The sequence below is a fragment of the Alnus glutinosa genome, chromosome 4, assembly GCF_958979055.1.
Source record: "Alnus glutinosa chromosome 4, dhAlnGlut1.1, whole genome shotgun sequence".
NCBI lineage: Eukaryota > Viridiplantae > Streptophyta > Magnoliopsida > Fagales > Betulaceae > Alnus > Alnus glutinosa.
Genome location: NC_084889.1, coordinates 23,307,872 through 23,330,488, shown reverse-complemented (window position 1 = coordinate 23,330,488; position 22,617 = coordinate 23,307,872). Strand labels below are relative to the sequence as shown.

The 22,617-nt window shown below is 40.7% G+C and overlaps 1 long non-coding RNA gene across 1 annotated transcript; it reads right to left on the bottom strand.

The window, feature by feature from the left end:
* Positions 1 to 20,675: 20,675 nt before the first annotated feature.
* Positions 20,676 to 22,243, bottom strand: LOC133865542 (uncharacterized). The gene is made up of 3 exons (XR_009899770.1): positions 21,974 to 22,243; positions 21,358 to 21,399; positions 20,676 to 20,820 (listed from the first exon to the last, which is right to left on the bottom strand). It is a non-coding gene; the product is annotated as an uncharacterized LOC133865542 (long non-coding RNA).
* Positions 22,244 to 22,617: the final 374 nt, after the last annotated feature.

The window sequence follows — 22,617 nt, the reverse complement described above, 5'->3', positions numbered from 1 at the left end:
TTCCCCATTATCACTATGCTCCGAATAGTAAGAGTCTTCTTCTTCAGCGTGTGGGGCTAAAAGGCCAGAAATTTCTCAGACTCTGGAGCTTCTTCTTCAGACTCATCACTGAGAGTCACATTGTATGCCTGCCCCTTGCCCTTCTTAATATTCCCGCAATCGGCTCGGATATGCCCAAAACCTGAGCATTCAAAACATCTGGGCCCTTCTTTTCTTCTTCCTCAGGTTCAGCTTCTCTGGGAGCTTTCTTCACTTTTTCAGAAAACTTCTTTTTGAATCGGTCGTCTCTCATAAGTCTTCTGAAATTCTTGGCTAACATAGCCATAGCTTTTTCTTCCTCCACAGAGCCATCTTCCAATGATCTACCTTCTTCTTGGAAGCTTTTAGGGCAATGGTCTTCAGCTTCTTGACCGGGGGCAGAGACAGCTCATACGTTTGAAGAGATCCCACCAACTCTTCAATCTTCATCTCTTCTAGATCTTTGCTTTCTTCTATCGTCGTTACCTTGATCCTGAAACGCTCAGGCAAAGATCTTAGAATCTTTCAGATGAGTTTTACATCCAAGATAGGCTTCCCGAGACTCACCATGGAGTTTCTCAAGTCACTCATCTTGGAGTAAAAACTCTCCAAATGTCTCATCTTCCAACATCTTAATTTCTTTAAATTTCGATATCAACATTTGAAGTTTGGCAGATTTTACAAGTTTGGTGCCTTCATATGTTGTTTCCAAAATTTGCCATGCTTCTTTGGCTGATTCGCAATTAGAAATTTTTGCGAATTCAGAAGGCGAAAGTGCTTGGTACAGAGCATGGAGGGCTTTATCATTTGGAAGACGTACGTTTTCTGAGGGACTAGTTCGAGTGTTGCATCCTCTGGTTTAGTCCAACTTGTTTCAACAGTACTCCAACAGTCAATAGATTTCAGAAAGAAACGCATACGTGCCTTCCAATAGCCATAGTTCATACCATCAAAGGTAGGAACATAATTAAGAGTTTGAGACATTATAATAAATAGAAGTCAAAAATAAATAGCACTCAAGAAATTAATCTTCTCAGAGCGTACCTAGCTCTGATACCAATTGAAAAATGAAAATGACTTCTAAAATAAATAGCAAGTGTGTGCTCAAAGTGTTAAAAAAAATGAACAATGCAGAAAATAAACAACACAAGAATTTTTGTTAACGAAGTGGAAACTCAAAATGAGAAAAACCACTCCATGGCAGCCAAACCCAGGATATTCACTATTTAGAAGACAAGACTAGATACAAGATAGTAACACTCACATACCCCTGATGCAGTGGTCGTACCTTGCTCTCTAACGTGTAACCCAACCCAAACGCCTCCCAACCAGGTCTCCTACTTGAAGGGGTCTTCAATGGAATCATTTACCTTAGGGTCGACCCCTAAGATAGACTTCAATTGTAGCACAGCAACAGCACATTTGCAATGTCTTGAGAGAGAACAAATCAGCTCCAATAACTTCATAAAATAACTCTCTAAGCTTTGAAGGAATTCAATACCGAATTCTTACAGTTCTCAATGCCTAGGGGCATCTATTTATAGGCTGAGGTTCAAATATGTGACTGCAATGAAATACACGGGTGCCATCTGGACGATAGACAAGGGCCGTCCAGACGGACAACTGTGCGACTAGAATTTTTGAGATTTTCGCTGAAAATCTTTCCTGTTAGAGAGCCGCGTCAGGATGGTGAGGCACTGTTGTCCGGACGGTCACACGTACGCTGCAAGTAATTTTCATATAAGGCTTCGCACGTCCGGACCAAGAGGGATGGCTGTCTAGACGGTTAATCTTCAACACGCAATTTTCATATCAGATGAGCGCGCGTCCGGACCATGATAGGCAGGCGTCTGAACGGTTGAAGTTGAATCCACAATTTCCTTATTAGATGCATGCGCGTCCGGACCAAGCTGACTGTCGTCCAGACGGATGTATTTGAATTGCGATTCTTGCCTTATGTATGACCGCGTCCGGATGGGAATCCACGTAGTTCGTGTTAGTATTTTGGCCTCATTCTGTGTTTGGACAAAATCACTTATATGTAAGGATGCTGCAAACAGGGATTCCACTGTTCAGAGTGAAGTCAAAAGAATTTCAAAGTTCCCTGTCAGCCGTCCGGACAATGTGTCATCCCGTCCGGACGCCCATCTGTCTACTGCTCCATCCGTTCGAACAATTTGTCATCCCGTCCGGACGCCAGACACTCCAGCATCATCCGACCGGACGACGTGCTTCTTCTGTCCGGACACTTCACTGTATCAAGAAGCTTTTGTGCCAGCTTGCTCCGTCTGGATGTTTCAGCAGCACATTCGGACGCCTATCAGTTCTCGAACGGTTCACTGATTCCTTCCAAGTTCCAAGAAAGGGAAGATCAATCAACAGTCCGGACGATGTGGTATACCATCCGGACGCGTATCTCCGTAAGGTAAGAATCGAAGTTCAAAATGAACCGTCCGGACATCTGACAGCTGTGGTCCAGACGCTGGTGCATCGTATATGGTAACTGACAATTCGACTTCAACTGTCCAGACGTCTCCCCCTTATGGTCCGGATGCACACGCATCAGATATGGAAATTGCGTACTGAAGTTTAGCCATCCGGACACTCCTGTCCCCTGGTCCGGACGTGCGAAGCCTATTATGGAAATTACTTGCAGCGGACGTGCGTCTGTCCGGACGATCGAGCCATCCCGTCCGGGCGATGTTCTTATACAGGAAAGATTTCTCCACGAAAATTTCAGAAAATCCTGTCGCACAGTTGTCCGTCCGGACGGTCATGGTCCACCTTCCGGACGGCTCACAGGCTTATTTTGCCTGACGCTCATTCTGACCCCCAGACTATGAATACGAGTCCTTGGGCACTTAGAGCTGCAAGAATTCTGTGTGAATTCCATTAGAGCTTAGAGACGTGTTATTTCCTCTAGAGCCGTTTTTCAAGTGTGCTGCGCTGTAAATCGAAGTCTATCTTAGAGGTCGGCTCTAAGGTAAGGAGTTCCATTGAAGACCCCTCAGGTAGGTGAACCTGGTTGGGAAGCGTTCATGTTGGGTTACACGTCAGAGATCAAGGTACAACCACTGCATCGGTACATGTGAGTGTTACTATCTTGTATCTAGCTTTGTCTTCTGAATAGTGGAATTCCTGGGTTTGGCTGTCCCGGAGTGGTTTTTCTCTTAACTGAGTTTCCACTTCGTCAACAAAAATCCTTTTGTCATTTACTTTCCACTGTGCCTTAATTTTTGTTGACACTTATGCACACACTTTACTTTTAGAAGTCATTTCAATTTTTCACTAAGGCATCAGGTTTGATTGCTAGCATATTTTCCTTGTCATATTTATGTGCTAGTTATCTAGGAACCAGTTGGTTGTGCCCCCTTGTTTTTTTTTTAGAAAACTTTGGAAGTATTCTTGGGGAAGACAGAAAAAGCAGGTCGAGCGACTGTTTTTTTGTAGTGGCATCTTTGAGCACACACAGGTTTGATTGTACCTTAGCATATGATGTCTTTTTCCATATTGCTTGTTGTGTTGGTTTATTTCTTTTAATAATAATAATAAAAAAAATATTTGTGGAGAAATTGCAGGATATTATTTCTCTTGGCTTATTAGATATTGCATGCATTCTTGCCTAATATCTCAATTCAATATGCATTGATTAAATACGCTTAGATATAATTGAGAGTTTTGACTATGCTAGTCAAGTGTTTTTCCTGTTTATGCAAAAAGTAGGATAGCTTCTTTCCTCATGCGTGAAAAAGTGCACTATCCCGGGCTCCCCTAAAGGTACATCTTTCCTTCTCTGACTCTTTGCTTTTGGAAATTTTGGATAAGAGAAGAAGTCCTTGATTAGATGGCCAAATTGACCACAGGCTAGTTGAACCTAGCATCTATAAATTCTGGCACTCCCTTTAGTTTGCAGTACCATAAGATTCGAGCAGTAATTCATAAAAATTTATGTGCTTTAAATTTTGTTTAATCATTGCTTATATGCTTAAATTTTCCTTGCCCTCCATGAGCAAGTAAAAAAAAATAAAATTATATGTGCTGTATCTTAGGGGGAGTGTATCAAATGAGGGTGTCTAGTCCTTAGCAAGCTATAAGGTTTGACTTTTGGCTAATCTGTCTTGGATTTTCTCTCATGTCTAGAAAATCTAGTTGCATTTTGTCATGTCTTGGATAGTCTTACCTTGTGGGAAAAGAGTCTCCACACACACACACGCATTGCTTGAGTTGAGTTGCCTATTTGATTTTTATATGATCAGGAAAAATTATGTGTGCTAATTGAAATCTCAACTTCCTTTTATATCTCTGTGTATTTCTGAGATGCTCTCTGATTGTGTTATCAGTTGATTATGCATGCGTATTCTGACACTGACTTGAGAAAATTTGATCTCTGTAAATTCTTCTCAGCCTTTCTGGTGTTTCAGTGTGGAGCGTCCGGATGGACTGGTGGTCCGAACGGTTCTCCCTTGGAGTCCAGACGGAGATGGAGCCCACATGTTCTGACAGGACTTGACGGAGTCCGGACGCGCACTGTCATCATCGTCCGAACGGTATCTTTATATCGTCCGGACGCGCGCGACCTTTCTGCTCCTTTCCGAGGCAGCGAGCGTCCGGACATCATCAATCCACCGTCCGGACGGGGACCCCACAGCGACTATAAAATGCTCAGATCGCCGAATTCTCTTCATACCCCATAAAATCAGATTTTTTGGCTGTTTGTGAGTAAGGTTGGCTTTAAGTTTTTGGCATTTTGCATATATCTCTCATATTTCAGGTATTATTCTAGTCTTTTTCGCTTCAGTTTTCTTTAAAGCTGTTAGAATGTTATTTATTTTTGGAATATGAGATGCATATATCTGCCATGCTGAAATTTCTTGGACTTAGTTGATATTATTTTTGAAGTCCCTTTAGTACTGTTATTCTGCCAAATTTGTGTTATCCTAACAAGAATATTTTTGGAATATTTTTCTTTGGAAATTCTTGTTGGATCATTTGCAAAATCATGTTTGCCGGCAGTCCACCCTGCAGGGTTCGTCAGAGGCTTGTGGAAGATAGGGCTGAAATTCAAGCCAAAATTATGGACTGCTCCGTTATTGCTGAGCGGGATATGCTTTGGGCTGATATCATGGTGCCCCCACTGGACAACATACTTGACATCATTCAGACGTACAATTGGGGATATCTCCACAGCTGTGCTTGTGTGGTGTACACCAGATTGGTCAAGCTGCTCTACGCCAACCTGGAGGTGGTGAAGAATGATGATCATGGAGTGGTACTCCAGTCCTCCGTTGCAGGCCATCTCATCACTGTTGATCCTCAGATCATCAGTCACATCATCCGAGTCCCAGTGCTCGAGATTTCGGCCAGCCCCTACATTGAGGTGGTGCTGCCTTCATTCCTGGATGATCTCAGGGAATTCTTCCGTGCCGTTCCACAAGGTGTGGAGCGATCTACTACCATCCAGATTGGTGCCCTGTCACCCTCCCACCGCATGCTGGCCAAGATAATCCAGTAGAACATCTGGTCGGTTGCCCGGCGCAGTGATCTGATCCTGAAACGGGCCCAGTTTGTCTATACTATCCACCTCTGCCTGCCTTTCTATCTGTGCAAGCACATTTTGGGGGTTATATTAGAGGCCCGTGATCAGAGCACTGCTGGTCTCCCTTTTGGCTGCCACCTTACTCAGATTATTCTTCAGTCGAGCATAAATGTCAATGGCGAACCAAAGAAGAAAATCCAGCAGCCCATCAGCAAGCAGACATTGATGAAGTTTAATGCGCAGCTGCGGAGAGATGACTCTGATGATGATGAGGCACCCCCACCTGCTGCTATGCCAGTCAGCTTTCCAGATATGGCTTCATCCTCACATACTGTGCCGCCATCTGAGCCAGAGGTAAATTATGCTCAGATTATGGAGGCTCTTGCTGCACTTCAGGGAGGGATTAGCAGCTTGCAAGTGTCTATGTCCTCCATGCAGCTGTCTATGAGTTCCTTGTAGCTTGCTGTGCACTCCATCGACAGGCCTGTGGAATAGAACCAGCTGGACCTTCAGGAGTGCCTGAAGTATCATCATCCTAACCGCAATGATGATGAGGATGGTGCAGATGGGATTTTACCCATGATTGAGGATGTTTGATTCCCTCTTATTTTTTTTTTTGTAGTCTTTTTGTTATTTTTGAGACAATTTCTGTTTGTGGTTAAAACTTTTTGGATATATATTACTCTGTTTCCCGGGTCCTTCTGAGACCGTTAGGGGGAGTAATTTTTATGACAGTTAGTTTTTATTACTTTGTTTACCCTTTGTCCCTTTGTGACAAAAAGGGGGAGTAATTTTCATTTTGGACCGGGAATGTATTTCCGAACCGGTCAAGTGATTTTTTGTCCCAGAATGGCCAAAGGGGGAGTTTGTTAGTATTTTAGCCTCATTCTGTGTTTGGACAAAATCACTTATATGTAAGGATGCTGCAAACAGGGATTCCAATGTTCAGAGTGAAGTCAGAAGAATTTCAAAGTTCCCTGTCAGCCGTCCGGACGATGTGTCATCCCGTCCGGACGCCCATCTGTCTACCGCTCCATCCATTCGGACGATGTGTCATCCCGTCCAGACGCCAGACACTCGAGCATCATCCGTCCAGACGACGTGCTTCTTCTGTCCGGACACTTCACTGTATCAAGAAGCTTTTGTGCCAGCTTGCTCCGTCCGGACGTTTCAGCAGCACATCTGGATGCCTATCAGTTCTCGAACGGTTCACTAATTCCTTCCAAGTTCCAAGAAAGGGAAGATCAATCAACCGTCTGGACGATGTGGTATACCATCCAGACGCGTATCTCCGTAAGGCAAGAATCGAAGTTCAAAATGAACCGTCCGGACATCTGACAGCTATGGTCCGGATGCTGGTGCATCGTACATGGTAACTGAAGATTCGACTTCAACCGTCCGGACGTCTCCCCTTTATGATCCGGACGAACACGCATCAGATATGGAAATTGTGTGCTGAAGTTTAGCCGTCTAGACGCTCCTGCCCCCTGGTCCGGACGCGTGAAGCCTGTTATGGAAATTACTTGCAGCGGACGTGCGTCCGTCCTGATGATCGAGCCATCCCGTCCGGACGATGTTCTTATACAGGAAAGATTTCTCCATGAAAATTTCAAAAAATCCTGTCGCACAGTTGTCCGTCCTGACGATCATGGTCCACCGTCCGGACGGCTCACAGGCTTATTTTGCCTGACGCTCATTCTGACCCCCAGACTATAAATAGGGGTCCTTGGGCACATAGAGCTGCAAGAATTTGGTGTGAATTCTATTAGAGCGTAGAGACGTGTTATTTCCTCTAGAGCCTTCCATTGAAGACCCCTTTAGGTAGATGAACCTGGTTGGGAAGCGTTAGTGTTGGGTTACACGTCAGAGATCAAGGTATGACAACTGCATCGGTACATGTGAGTGTTACTATCTTGTATCTAGCTTTGTCTTCTGAATAGTGGAATTCCTGGGTTTGGCTGCCCCGGAGTGGTTTTTCTCTTAACTGAGTTTCCACTTCGTCAACAAAAATCCTTGTGTCATTTACTTTCCGCTGTCCCTTAATTTTTGTTGACACTTATGCACACACTTTACTTTTAGAAGTCATTTCAATTTTTCAGTTCGGACTGCTTCATCAATCTTCCTTTATTTAAACTTGGAAAGAATTAGAAGTTGATCGATCACTGGATGTCGTTCGGACGGGCTGCTGAGTCGTCCGGACGGATGCAAGCTGGCATAGAAGCTTCTCAATACAGTGAAGGGTCCGGACGGAAATACATGTCGTCCGGACGGATGATGCTTGATCTATCTGGTGTTCGAACGGTATGGCACGTCATCTGGACGGATGGAACAGTGGACATATTAGCGTCCGGATGGGATGACACGTCGTCTGGACGGCTGGTAGGGAACCGACTTTTCTGACTTGCAAAATCTTCTGAAACACTTCTGAATAGTGGAATCCCTGTTAAACAACATCTTTACATACAGGTGATTTTTTCCAAACAGAATAAGGCCAATCACAAACTAACAATCGGTACAAAGTGGATTTTCAAGAACAAGTCAGACGAACATTGTACGGTGATTCGAAATAAAGCACGGCTTGTTGCTCAAGGGTACATTGAGATTGAAGGAATAGATTTTGACGAAACTTTTTCTCCAGTTGCCGCCTTGAATCTATCATAATTCTGCTATCTATATCCTGTCATCTAGGCTTCAAGCTTTATCAAATGGATGTCAAGAGTGCTTTTCTAAACGACATTCTTCAAGAAGAAGTTTATGTAGAACAACCAGAAGGATTTTTGGATCCTCACTATCCTCATCATGTCTACAAACTGAAGAAAGCCTTGTATGGTCTCAAACAAGCTCCACGAGCATGGTATGAGAGACTAACCACTTATCTTCTAGAAAAAGGGTTCACAAGAGGACAGGCAGATCGGACCCTCTTCATCAGAAATCAAGGAAATCACAAACTCATTACACAAATCTATGTAGATGATATCATCTTTGGAGCAACCTTAGAATCTCAAGCTCATGAGTTTACAGAAGAAATGAAACAAGAATTTGAGATGAGTATGATAGGTGAGTTGACATATTTTCTGGGGATGCAAGTCAAACAAACTTGTGAAGGGATATTTATTTCTCAAGCTAAATATGTAAAAGATCTGGTCAAACTGTTCGGTCTGGATGGGAAAAGCCATGCTCGTACTCCAATGAGCACAAATGTCATGATTAGTGTTGATCCAACAAGCAAACAAGTAGATCCCACTCTTTACAAAAGTATGATTGGTAGTCTTCTCAATCTTATGACAAGTCGACAAGATATTGCTTTCAGTGCGGAGTTTGTGCTCGATTTCAAGCTAATCCTAAGGAATCTCATCTTACTACAGTCATGCGCATCATCAGGTACGTAAATGCCACTATTAATTTTGGTATCTATTTTTCTAGAGAAACAAATCTTGTGCTTGTGGGATACTCTGATGCAGATTGGGCTAGAAATGCTGATGATAGAAAAAGTACCTCTGGTGGTTGTTTTTATGTTGGTACAAATCTGGTAGCTTGGATGAGTCGAAAACAAGCCTCAATTTCTCTTTCTACTGCAGAAGCTGAGTATATTGCTGCTGGAAGTTGTTGTACCTAGTTATTGTGGATGAAGAAATTACTTTGTGATTATGGCTTCACTCAAGACACTATGGTCATTCATTGTGATAATACCAGTGCCATCAATATTTCAAAGAAACCAGTTCAGCATTCTCGGACCAAGCACATCGACATTCGGCATCATTTCATCCGTGACCTTGCCAAATCCAGGGAAGTAGCTCTTATGTTTATTCCCATAGAAAATCAATTGGCTGATATCCTCACCAAACCTCTTGATGGAAGTAGGTTTGAATCTCTTAGAAAAGCCATTGGTATTTGAGACATGTCTTAGACATGTTTTGTCTTTTGATTCATGCTCGGATACGTAAAAAATAAATAAATAAATAAATAATAAATAATAAATAATTTTTTTTTGGGAGGAATTTGGTGCAAGGGTTCTGCTTCAACATCTTCCAGCTATCTCATGTATATTTATCTGTGTTGACAGTTCTCTATGCTTTGATAAAATATACATTCATATGGTTCAGTTTCTAAATCTGATATGTGCTGAATTTTCTTGCTGCATCTCTACTAGATAGTTGCTTTTCTCATGCAATAAAACTTGTGCACTATCCAAGTCTCCTCTAAGATATTTTTTTTTCTCTCCTCTGACTCTTAGCTTCTGTTTTTTTCAATGAGAGATTTTTTTTTTTTGAAGATGGTCAAATTGACCAACTCGCTAGTTGAACCTAGAACCCATAAATCCTAGCATTCTTTCTAGGTTGCAGCATCAAGTAATAAAAGGCGTTCAAAACTGAATACAAATGGATAAATAAAAAGATCCATTGCTTATGCTAAATCTGTTCTTGATCACATCATTGTGGAAATAGACGGTCACTAAAGGACATAGTAAAAGAAAAGTGTTGCAGCTTAGGGGGAGTGTATCAGATGAAGGTTACTAGGTCCTAGCATAATAAGGTTTGACTTTTGACTGATATAACGTTGTTTTTCTCTCTTGTTTAGAAAATTCGGGTGTTTTCTATCATATCAGTGAACTTCATATCTTATTGAGAAAGCCATCACACACACACACGCATTGCATGAGTTAAGTTTACTGTTTCAAAAGTTCTATCTGCAGTAAATTTTTACTCATAGATTATTTAACTCTTTTCTATATGCTTGCATATTTTTTACCAGCTCTTTGACTGTTTTCACAGGCTTAGATCCATGTGTGTGCTGATTTCTCGTTGACAATCTAACCTTGCTCCTTTCTCCTATTTTTGTTCTTGGTTATGGTTTTCATTTCGTACTCTGTTTACCCTTTGTTGTTGTGTGACAAAAAGGGGGAGTATTTTTTTTATTGTATTTGATGTTTAGACCAAAAATGTATTTCTAAACCGGTCAAGTGTTTTTGTCCTAGAATGGCCAAAGGGAGAATTTGTTAGTATTTTTATTGGCTACATTCTGGTTAAAAAAAAAAAACGCTTTATGTAATGGTTGCAGGATAGTCAAGACAGTCGGTTTTTCCAATCTTTAGATATTTGACAGTTGGTTTTCAAATTGGGATCTTCATACATAGAGACATTTACTACTCACAAGCTTCTAGAAGATACCCATGAATTGTCCATTGCAAAAACCAAGACAAATCAGCCGGTTAATGTGCAACCGTCCGGACGGGCCTCTGAAGGCGTCTAGATGCCTCGCAGTGTCTTATAGATAAACATTGAAGATGAAAATAATAATAATCATATATTTATATAGGATGTAACTATTTATTCTTGCAAATCTATATATATGTACACACACACGCGTAGAAACCTATATATATATATATATATATGTACAAGATATGTATAATATTCTCATTACTTAATAATTAATATAAATATATAGACGAATTTAACGAGTCAAGTTGAATTTATATAAGCTATGTTCACGCGCCTAAGCCAGCCTAGCATATACGAGTTTGACTCGTTTAATAATTGAGTTCAAATTTGCATTCACGCTCGATTTATTTATTAGATGAGCCAAGATCGACTCGAATCTATCCAAACCGAGTCTGACCCTGTTCTTGAGCGGCTTTGTTCGTATATAGCTCTACCGCTAGGCGTTGATTCCTAATACCAACATGAATCCCACCAATCATCAATTAAAAACTCTGGCATCACTACTAGCTATAATGGATATATATAACCAGAAGTCCCTGAATACAGCTGAACGTTCCTCACTCCCTAAAACATTTCTTATTCAAGCATACAACACTGAAATTCACCATTGAAAGGGAAACGGAAGTTCTTGACTTTCTCTTTGTTCATGGCTGTAAATCACGGCCAACCAGCGAAACCTCAAAGAAACGCTAGTAAATCCGTCCGGACGACTCGGCAACACATCTGGACGATATCCAGTACTTTAGATAACTCTAGATTTCCGTTCGAACGTGGAAAGGACTTTAGCAAAGACCGTTCGGACGCTCGGTCAAGCCGTTCGGACGCAAACCTGATAATGATAGAATTGCACTGTTTCTGAAGGACATCACAGATATCCGTCTAGACGGGGCTAACTTCTCTCCGGACGCTCGACAGACAGAGTCCAAATCTCAACAATTTTTGAGGTCTCTTGAAGCCTATAAATAGGGGGATCTAGGTCTGTGCTTTGTACATAATTCGATAGTGAATTCCATAGTGCTTTGAGAGGGTGTTTAGGGAGAATCAAAGATCTGCTAGCTCTCAAGCCAGTGCCAGTGTGTGCTCAAGTGTTCGTGTGAAGTCTATCTAAGGGGTCGGCCCAAAGGTAAAGGAATCCATCAAAAACCCCTTCAGGTGGAAGATTTGGTTGGGAAGCGTTCGTATTGGGCACACGTCAAAGTTAAAGGTATGACTACTGCATAGGGTTATGTGGGTACGAGTGTCTTGTAACTAGCTCTGTTTTTGGATAGTGGATTTCCTGGTTTGGCTGCCCCGGAGTGGTTTTTTTCTCTTCATAGAGTTTCCACTTCGTAACAAATATCTTGTCTCATTTAAATTCCGCTTTTAAGATCCTTGTTTGCACACAAACACACACTTGGTTTAAATTAGAAGTCAATAAATTATTTTCATAAGGGCTCGCAGATATCTGGAGAACAGGAACTCCAATGAACTGACTGATGATCTGGGGATCAACAGTGATAGTATGCCCTCCAACAGTGGACTGAAGCACCAACCCGTGGTCATCATCCTGAACCACCTCGAGGTTGGCATAGAAGAGTCGGACCAGCCTGGTGTAAACAACACAAGCGCAGCTATGAAGATATCCTCAATGATATGTCTGGAGAGTGTCATGGATAATATCCAGAGGAGCCACCATAATGTCGGAACAGACCACATTCCTCTTGGCAATGACTGGGCAGTCCATGATTTTGGCTCGAAGGGCTGCTCGATCTACCACTATCCTTTGGCGAACTCTGCTCTGTAGACTACCTGCAGACATAATTTTGCAAAAGAAACCAATAACATTTACCAAAAAAAAAAAAAAATCCAAAAGATATGATCTTGTAAGTGTACAAAGAAAAACTGGAATTATAACGGCAGTAAAAGGGACTTGTAAAACAGGCAGAAACTACAATCAATAAAAATACCAAACAAAGAATCCCAACACAATAGATATCACAATGATGCATGTTATAATCTCAACAACATTCACAAAATAATCAAAATTCTAATAGTTTAAAAATAAATTGAAAAGAATTCGGCTAGAAAAATACCTGGAATGAGAGATTAATGCACAAAAAGACAAGAAAGGGCGAGATAATGCCAAAAACTCGCGAGAAATCACTCCCTAGAAGCCAAAAAGAGATTTTTGGTGGGGTAGGGTGAAAATGCGGCGGCCAGGGGATTTATAGAGCCTATGGGGCCCCTGTCCAGATGGCTTATTATAATCGTTCGGACGCGCGCTGCCTCAGAAACATGCGGATAGGTCGCCTGCGACCTGACGTCTAACCTTACTGTCCGAACGTCTGAGCTGCCCGGGTCCGGAAGGACAGGAGTACCGTCCGGCAGTCTGATCTACACCCATCCGGACGCAAATAGAGCCCATTCGGAAACTCCACACTGAAAATGCAGAAAACTAAGGAAAAATTTGCAGAATTTAATTTTCCTAATTCAGCTGCAGAACACACATGTATATTCAACTGATAACGCAATCAAATAGCATTTCAAAACTAAGCAGAGATATAAGAGAGTTCAGATTTTAATCAGCACAATGATTTTCCTGTAGACAGAAAATTTAAATAGACAACTCAACTCATGCAATGTGTGTGTGTGTGTGAAGATTTTTCCCACAAGGTATGACTTTTACTGAAATGACAAAATGCAACCAAATTTTCTAGACAAGAGAGAAAATCAATGAAAGATTAGTCAAAAGTCAAACCTTGTAACTTACAAAGGCCTAGCCACCCTCATCTGATACACTCCCCCTAAGATGCAACATCCAATTGTTTTACTTGTACCATGAAAGACAAGGTAAAATTTTACCTGCACCATGAAGGAAAAGGCTTATTTGTGCACAGAAGCAGTGAGTGTAAGTATATAGCACACGAAACTGAAGAATTACTGCTTGATTCTTTTGATGCTGCAACCTAGAGGGAGTTCCAGAATTTTTAGGTTCTAGGTTCAACTAGCATTTGGTCAATTTGGTCATCTTATCAAAAAAAATCTCTTCTCTTATTCAGAATTTCTAGAAACAAAAAGTCAGAGAAAGAAAGATGTACCTTTAGGAGAGTCTTAGATAGTGTACATTTTCATCGCATGAGGAAATAAGCTATCCATCTATTGCATATACAGGAAAAACACTTGGCAGATATAGTCATAAACTCTCAATCATATCTAACCAAAGTAGATTAATGCATAAACAATTGAGATATCAGGTGAAAACACATGCAATGTCTGATATGCCAAGAAAAGAAAAACAATCTTGCAATTTCTCCCCAATTTTTTTTTTAATAAAAAAATGCAATATGGAAATAACATCATATGTAAGGCAAGATCAAACCTGTGTAAGCTCGATGATGCCAATACAGAAAAACAGTCGCTCAACTTGCTTTTTCTGTCTTCCCCAACAAGTACCTGCAATGTTCTCTCAAGAGAAATAGGGGGTAAAACAAAACTGGTTCCTAGATTGCATACAAAATATAACAAGTAAAAGTCAAGCAATCAAACCAGATGACTTAGGACTAGGAACCAAATCCTAGGCATGAACACCTTCTCCTGCTAGGTGCATCCATTCCCCCTCATGGGGTGAATGTTATTTTTCTTCTTGACCCAAGCCTGCCTTCCAGTGGGTAGTTGTTGGCAGGACTTCATTTGCTGACCCATCCACTCCATCATGCTCTGCATCCAAATAGGTGGCTCACTGTAGTATTGATCCTCTTCAACCTTCTACGACCTTTTAGAGTGCTTGGATTTGATCTTGGATTTTCCACTATGATTGGCAGGTACAATCGCTGCTGAGGTCGTTGATACTGAGATGCCTGGTGCCAAGGTGCATGAGACCAAAGGGCTTGATATTGAGGAGCTTGATGCCTTGGTGTTTGCCTCCATGGAGCATGGTAAGGTGCTTGATACCGTGGAGTCTGATGCTGGGTCAGAGGTCTAGTGCCATGATTAGTTTGTCTGGACACTTCTTTCTTGGCCTTCACCTTTTGTGCTTTAAGGAGGGAGCACTGGGGTCGAACATGCCCACTCAGACCGCAGTGATGGCATATAGGAGATCTTCTGATGGAATAAGGCTTCTAAGTGCCTGGAACATCATCATTAATCTTGTCCTTCCCTTTATCTTCGGCAATGGGGGGAGGCTCTGGGACTGCAGGTTTGACAAATACAGTCTTGGAAGTAGAGGGAGTGCTACATACCCGAGACCAGTCTTGTCGGTTGGGCTCTTCTGAATGGATAGCATGCGACTCAGTTTTTCATCAGTGACTCTTTCTAATTGGAGCTGTGTCTCTAGTAGCTTTTCCTTAAGCTCTTGTATTCTGAGCAGCAATGAACTCTTCTTAGTCTGCAAGCTATTCAGATCATTAAGGTGCTGCTTACGTCCTTCCCTCAGCTTTTTGTACCTTGCCTCCTTCCCCATTATCACTATGCTCTGAGTAATAAGAGTCCTCTTCTTCAAGAAGTGGGCGACAAAGGCTAGAAATTTTTCAGACTCAGGAGCTTCTTCTTCTGACTCATCACTAAGAGTCACATTGTAAGCCTTCCCCATACCCTTCTTGAGGTTCCCATAATCAGCCCGTATGTGCATTCAAAACATCTTGGACCTCTGGGATCCTTCATTTCTTCTTCTACAGGTTCAGCTTCTCTGGGGGCTTTCTTCATCTTTTCAAAAAACTTCTTCTTGAATCGGTCATCTCTCATTAGTCTTCTGAAATTTTTGGCCAGCATAGGCACAGCTTTTTCTTCCTCTTTAGAGTCATCTCCAGATAAGGCTTCTACCCTTTTCTTGGAAGCCTTCAGGGCAATGGTCTTCAACTTCTTGGCCGGGGGTAGGTACAGCTCATAAGTTTGAAGAGATCCCACCAACTCTTCAATCTTCATTTCTTCAAGATCTTTGCTCTCTTCAATAGTAGTCACTTTGATCCTAAAACGCTTAGGCAAAGATCTTAGAATCTTTCGGATGAGTTTTACATCCGAGACAGGCTTCCCAAGACTCACCATGGAGTTTCTCAGGTCACTCATCTTGGAGTAAAACTCTCCAAATGTCTCTTCTTCCAACATCTTAATTTCTTCAAATCTGGAAATCAACATTTGAAGTTTGGCAGATTTTACAAGTTTAGTGCCTTCATATGTTGTTTCCAAGATTTGCCACGCTTCTTGAGCAGATTCACAGTTTGAAATTTTTGCAAATTCAGATGGTGAAAGTGCTTGACATAGAGCATGGAGGGCTTTATCATTTGAAAGTCGTGCATTCTTCTAAGGGACTAGTTCGAGTGTCGTATCCGCTGGTTTAGTCCAACCAGTTTCAACAATACTCCAACAGTCAATAGACTTTAAAAAGAACCGCATACGTGCCTCCCAATAGCCATAGTTCGTACCGTCAATGGTAGGAAAAGTATTAAGAGTTTGAGACATGTTAATAGATAGTAGTCAAAAATAATAACACTCAAGAAATAAATCTCAACAGAGTGTACTAATCTTTGATACCAATTGAAAAATTGAAATTGACTTCAAATATAAAGCAAGTGTATATGTGCACAATGTATAAACAAAATAATGCGGAAATAAAATAACACAAGATTTTTGTTAACGAAGTGGAAACTGAAGATGAGAAAAACCACTCCGGGGCAGCCAAACCCAACACGAACGCCTCCCAACCAAGTCTTCTACCTGAAGGGGTCTTCAATGGAATCCTTTACCTTAGGGCTAACCCCTAAGATAGACTTCAGTTTAAGCTCAGCAACAGCACACACAACAACAGCTTCGGAGAGATTAACTCAGCTCAATAGACTCACAGTATAGCTCTCTAAGCACTAGTGGAATTCAATACCGAATTCTTGCAGTTCTCAAGCCTAGGGGCCTCTATTTATAGGCTGACAGTTCAAATGAACGTCCGGCTTGATAAATCTGGGCGCCGTCCGAACGGTGGTCATAGGCCGTCTGGACGGACAATTGTGCGACCAAAATTCTAAAAATTTCGCTAAAAATCTTTCCTGTTTGAGAGCAACGTCCGGACGATGTTGCCCTGTCGTCCGGATGGTCGCACATTCACTGCAAGTAATTTCCATATAAAGGCTTCGCGCTTACGGACTGGGAGGATGGTCGTCAGGACAGTTGTTCTGATGCACGCAATTTCCTTATTTGATACACACACGTCTGGACCATGCTGACTGGCGTCCGGACGTCTGGATTTGAATTGCGATACTTGCCTTATGGATGAGTGCTTCCGGACGGGAATCCACATCATCCGAACGATTGCAGCAATCTTCCCATATCAGTGTTTTGGAAAGAAATCCTGAAGCTTGATCGAACACTAAGAGTCATCCGGACGGGCTGTTGAATCGTCCGGACAGATGCAAGCTGGAGCTGTTCGAAGCTTCTCGACAAAGAGGAAGGTCCAGACGGAAATCCATGTCGTCCGGAAGGATGATGCTTTAGTTTGACGTGCATTCTGACGGTTTGACACATCATCCGAACGGCTGATGCATTGGATAGCTGGGCGTCCAGACGGTATGACACGTCGTCCGGACGGCTGGCAGGGAACCGAATTTTCTGACTTGCAAACTATGTAGAATCTTCTAGAAACACTTCTGAATAGCGGAATCCCTGTTTAAAAACATCTTTACAAAGAAGTAATTTTGTCCAACAGAATGTGGCTAACTACAAACTAACATGTAGTCTTTTGTTTCTCCACGTAAGGCTTATTGGGGACCCAAGTCTTCTTTGCTGGAGTAGGCTTCTTTTGTTGCTGATACCTTGGAATAGGATTTTTGGGAGGAGGTCCATGATGCTTGGGCGACTACTTTTGAGGTGGAGGACCCCTGGGTTGGACATGACTGCTAACTCCACATTGGTGACACATGGGAGTTTTAGGAGCCTGCCGATTTGTCTTCCTCTGAGCTTGCCGATGTGAGCACTTAGGTCTGATGTGCCCGAGCTCACCATAGTGATGGCATGTGGGAGGCTTTCTTCTGATAGGAAGCTTGGCCAGAGGCTGAGGAATAACTGGAACTTCTTCTTCCATAACAGTTTTTCCCTTATCCACACAAGAGGGTGGAGACTCGGGAATAACTGGCTTCATAAAAATAGCCTTGGAAGTAGAAGGAGTATTAAAAGTAGAAGGAGGAATGGTCAGAGTCTTCGTCAGATTAGACTCTGGTCTTCTTCTTGGATGCCTTGAGGGCAATGGTCTTTGCCTTTCTGACCGGAGGTAAGGAATATTCATATGTTTGAAGAGATCCTACCAGCTCTTCAATCTTCATCTCCTCCAGATCTTTGCTTCCTTCTATGGTGGTCACCTTAATCCTAAAACGCTCAGGCAAAGATCTTAGTATCTTTTGGATAAGCTTTAAATCCGAGCTTGACTTCCCAAGACTCACCATCGAGTATCTTAAGTCGCTAACCTTGGTGTAAAACTCTCCGAAGGTCTCTTCTTCGAGTATCTTAATTTCTTCAAATTTAGAAATCAACATTTGAAGCTTGGCAGATTTAACCAGTTTCATGCCTTCATATGTTGTTTCTAGAATTTGCCATGCATCTTTAGCAATTTCACAATTTGAAATTTTTGTGAATTTATAAGGTGAAAGTGCTTGACATAGAGCATGGAGGGCTTTATCATTGGAAAGTCGTGCACTTGTTTGAGTGATAGTAATTTCGTCTGTTTCCTCTGGTTTAATTCAACTAGTTTCAATAATTTTCTAGACGTCAATTGATTTTAAAAAGAAACGCATGCGGGCTTTCCAATAGCCATAGTTCGTCCCATCAAAGGGCGGAACTGAATTAAGATTTTGAGACATGATAAAAATAAAAGAAGAGAAATAGAAGTCAAGAGATCACACTCAAGGAATAAATCTTAACCAAAGTGTACCAAGCTCTGATACCAATTGAAAACAAAATATGACTTCTAAATTACCTTAAATGCGAAAAATAAAAGAGACAAGATACTTGTTGATGAAATGGAAACTTTGTGAAGAGAAAAATCGCTTTGGGGCAGCCAAACCCAGGATATTCACTATACCGAAGACAAAGCTAATTACAAGACACTCGTACTCATATATCTCTAATGCAGTAGTTATACCTTTAACTTTGACACGAAGCCCATCGTGAACACTTCCCAACCAAGTCTCCTACTTGAAGGGGTCTTCAATGCAATCCTTTACCTTAGGGCCGACCCCTCAAGATAGGCTTCACACGAAACAAAGAGCACATATCGGCAACAGCTAGAGAGCTAGCGCATCTTCAATTCTCCCTTAAGACCTTCTCTAAGCACTATAGAATTCTATACTGAATTTGTACAAATTACAGGCCTAGAGCTATCTATTTATAGGCTTCAGAAAACCTAATTCTAAAAAAATTCAAAATTTGGCTGCGGAGCGTCTGGACTGTAACTTACCCTCGTCCGAACAGTCTTTTCTGACCACCTTTCCAGAATAGCGCAATTCTTCCCAAAACAGGACCACGTCCAGACTGCTTGGCTGAGCATCCGGACAGTCTTCACTGTCACTTTTTTCGCGTTTGTAAAGGAAACCCAGAATATTCTGGAACGCTGGGTAGCTTCCGAACATTTTGCCACGTCCTTCGGATATTTGGCAGAAACTTCCCAAATAGTGTCGACTGAAATCCAACTCCATGTCGAACTCGGAGTAGCTTGACCTAGCGTCCGGAAGGTGTTGCTTAGTCGTCCGGATGGCTACAACGCTGAAGCTTCTAGACACTGAGGGGCATTTGGATGCCATCAAAGGCCCGTCTGGACAGTTGCACAGGAACCGACTGTTCTGATTTGAAAACTGAATGGAATATTCATGGACATCTTCTAGAATCTTGTGACCAACACAAGGCATGAAATGAGACACTGTCATATAACATGAAGACTCTTAATAGAACCAATAATCCTCTTAAAAAACAACTATTACATTAAGTGTTTTTTTCAACTAGAATGTTGCCAATATAAAATACTAACAATATACAAAAGACTACAAAATGATGGACAACCCATGGTCCAACAATTACGATAGTGGCGTTGAGGTTCAGTTGTAATATCCCAAATACAGTACTATGGGGTTGTCATCTACAACTGCGCTACCTGCATCGAAAGGAACAATTTCTATACAGTAGTGGTGACAACCACATCCGTATAAGTGAAGGTATGAGTTCACCATCTCAGCAGTATAATACTAAGTAAGTTTTCGCATAGAACTGACATTTTTTTTTTTCATTCATTTACAATAACAGCTACTATTTATAGTTAGGAAAATTCGTCGCGTGAAAACTTATCATAACTAATAAGGTAAACACCGATATTTTAGAAACAAGTGAAAGTATACTATGTAGCTGTGAACATATATAAGCATTCCAATCTACCGCTTGGAATTGCATATATACAAGCCCATCTACAACATATTACTTTTATACTAAGTGGCTCAGCTATGTACGTATACTAGCTTTCCAAACTTTGGGAAATACCAGCATACAGGCACCTAGGCAGAAAACATATGGCATCAAAAATAACTATACAAAGATATAGGCATTTCCAAATTTTTAGGAAACAAAAGTATCTAAGCACAATCAAGCTTAGTGCCTTTAAAACATTTATGTAGACTAGCCATAAACTTATACATATGTTCTGTAATGACCCGCCTCTTACAAAAAGGCGTAAGTGAAAATTTCGATTTTCACGTATCGTTATGACATCATCAATGACGTCCTCAGAGTATAAATTAGCAGCGGAATATATTATTCTTTTAAAAACTTAGGAATTGACACAATCACACTTTGAGCTGACTAAAATACTTCAATAAATAAGCATAACTTGTCTTTACCTAAGAAATACACTCAAAGCAGTAAACATATGTGCCACATGCGGCACTTAACAAATACGCAGTTATTATTGATCTACATAATGTAAACTATTACATATCAACTAAAAATCATAAAAGTCCTACTTATAAATAAAAATCCCAGCATTCTGATATGTCTTCTGCCCTGCAAAATCATATATGTGATTGTGGTTATCACCACAATCCCATACTGTAATAAAGTGAGTCACTTTGTTCTCAATAATATAATAACATACTGATTTACTTAACTATATACAATGCAACATATGAGGTGATGACAATTTTATATACAAAATCTTAATTACTTTCTTATGCACTCCTCTCACACCAGGGCCATTAAATTCCCGATCGTTTAAGCAGCTAATTATTAGAGCACAGACTCCCTTGCCATGTTTTTCTTAGCTTTTTCGCACTAGTAGTCAAAGTAGCATACTTAGTACATTGGTCATCTCAACAACCAAGTACATTGACCATCCCGACAGTCAATTAAGTAGCCATAACTTGCCTACCACATTGACCATCACAACAACCAACTTGTACTTATTATTGTTTTTCGCACAGGCGGTATGCCTGTCCATTAGTCATCCCAACAACCAACTTGTTATTAACCTGCATCAGAATTATTAACAATATGCAATATACAATCCCTATGCATACAATTAAATGAAGTAGAAATCATCACATTATCAAAACAGAATCACTCAGTAAGTATTTTAGAAATACTTACAGTTCTTCCCTGCTACAGAAAGTGTTCACAGATAAATGCTCACTGTAATATAATTATATCCAAATAATAGTGAATTAGTATAATTCACCAAACACACAATTTAACCCTATACCTATCTCTAATTTCTTAATCCCATTATTATTTTGACGTAGTAATGGCATATAAAATCAATTCAGTATAATGACATATATTTAATACGGGCATTATAACAACATTTATTAAAATGACCAAAAGGCCCTTTTCTATCAAAATTACCAAAATACCATTTTTACAAAAAATGATTCTTTTTACTTGGGCATCACAACAATATGATTTATACTTCAATCACTTCGCTTTGAAAACCTTATTTTAAAACATAACTTATAACATAAAAGGATAGGAATCTTATCCAAAATATCTAAAATATCTTTTTAGGATATTTTGTAAAATATCTCAAAATATCTAAAATATCTTTTTAGGATATTTTGTAAAATACATAATCTTAAAACACATTATTCATTTTGTTTCTTAATCCGTTTTACTATCCTTAGCACGTCTTTCCTTGTTCTTATCTATTCATTTTCCTTCTTCTCAAAAAATCAAGAGATAACGTAAAAAGGATCTTAGAGATTCTTACCTTAACGAAAACCCGAGAGAGATGAGAGAGATCTTCTTTCCTCTTTGTTGCAAGGCACCCAAGAGGAAGAGAAAGAGAGAAATGGAGAGAACTTCTCCTAGTGTTGGCCGAGTGAAGGAAGTAGGAGAGGATCTTGTTTACAAAGGGAAAATATTCTTCCCAGTTTTCCACACCGCTAGCCATGAGACTCCAAACAAGAAGAAGAAAGTTCTTCTCTTTGCTTGAACCGAAAGAGAGAGAAGAGAGAACCAAGAGAGAGATTTGGGAGAATTTCTCCAAGAGAAGAAGAAGATGCGATTTGTGAGAGGAGCCATCCTTTTGTAAAAGAATGAATGGCCAAGATTTTTCCACCATAATCTCATCTAATGGCTTAGGAATCAACTTGGAGAACAAGTTTATGAGTCATCAAGTAATCATCACCTTTTCCAAATATCTATTTTCTTCAATTTTCATCTAATGGTTGGGAGAGTTTCTTAAGCATTAAGTTTGGATCAATGGTTGAGAGTTTTGCACATGGGTAGATGAGGTGTTGCTATGAGTCATCAAGCAATGATGATTTGTTAGAAAAGATATCACGGATTAAGCTTTCAAAACAATACATTCAAGTGTGAAAGCATTTAGAATATCATGATGAGTTATTCTAG